At 41.7% G+C, this 1,363-nt stretch overlaps 1 pseudogene; it reads left to right on the forward strand.

Moving 5' to 3' along the window:
* The first annotated feature begins 993 nt into the window (after positions 1 to 993).
* On the forward strand, positions 994 to 1,145 carry LOC116269126 (annotated as a pseudogene).
* The last annotated feature ends 218 nt before the right edge of the window (positions 1,146 to 1,363 follow it).

The raw sequence follows: 1,363 nt of genomic DNA on the forward strand, positions 1-1,363 counted from the left end.
ACCTAAAGAAAAGAGAAGGAGGTGAAAGAAACGGTCTGATGCGTCATGATAGAAGCAAGTCAGATAGGTTGAGGGGATTACTAGATTATAAATTCCATGCAGGCAAGGATTTTTGTGTGTTTTATTCATTACTGTATCCCCAGTGCATAGAACAGTGCTCAGTACACAGCAGACATAGTATTTACTGAATGCACACAAGGCTTTTTCTTCTGCTTCCTGTTCTGAACTCTGGTTATAGAATGCTATGCTAGGCAAAAAGGGTTGGGGGAAGGGGGTCCAAAAAGAGGGATCCTAGAATGATTAAGAGGGTAAAGCAAGGAGATCAGTTACGGATAGGACCTGGGTTTCAGTCCCAGTACACATTTTATGGATCCACCATGACAGAGGTGAGGTCATTCCAGTAAAGGCTTATGAAATGGATGTCTTGGGTCTTGGACCAGGCGGAGAACATTTTAGATACTCAGAGAAGGGTCTGCAGTGAAAGTAGGATCAAGAAAGGCTGAGACAGTAGGGGAGGAGGGTGCCTTTAGACTCCGGCCAAGCCAAGAAAGAATGACCAGGAAGTTATCAGCTACAGACATCAATAGCTTGTGCCAACAGAATAACCAGGAACAGGACTAGACAGACATACATTAGGTGATGCCAGCCCCTGCACAACAACCAGTTTCAAGGTCACAGAGTTCAGCTCCCCCAGTGCAACCAGTTCATGTAAGATCCTGCTCCTTGTACTAGACATCTCTTAGAACAAAGTAGAGAGAGAAAGGGGTGTCGAAACGATAGAAAAATGATTTCAAAGAGACTGGGTTAAAGACATTATTTAAATAATTCGCTCAGAATTAGTTTCCAATCAGATTAGACTAAAACTATTTTTGTTTTCCCATACCTGCCTAGCAGTTAGGAAATGGTAAAGGAAATTGGAGAAGCTTTTAAGAATAAAATATACTTTCTTCCTTTCTCTGCCATCGTGGTGTGTGCTTGACTCTGCTTCTTGCCATGTCTTCTCACAAGACTTTCAGGATTAAGCATTTCCTGGTCAAGAAACAAAAGCAAAATCATCCCATCCCCCAGTGGATCCAGATGAAAACTGGTAAATCAGGTAGAACTCCAAAAGGAGACACTGGAGAAGAACAAAGCTGGGTCTGTAAGGAATTACACACGAGATGGCACACATATTTATGCTGTGTCAAGGTCACAACCATCTTACCATATCAAGCTGAAAATGTCACCACTATCTGGACAGTTGGACATGTTTTATCTGGAATGTAATTTTTTCTCTGTGTATGTGCTGTTTGTGCACTGGTAGGCCAGATTCAGCAATAAATATGTGAGACCTTTCATTTCAAACAAACAAAAAGAACAAAAT

This window comes from Papio anubis, chromosome 1 (genome assembly GCF_008728515.1).
Source record: "Papio anubis isolate 15944 chromosome 1, Panubis1.0, whole genome shotgun sequence".
NCBI lineage: Eukaryota > Metazoa > Chordata > Mammalia > Primates > Cercopithecidae > Papio > Papio anubis.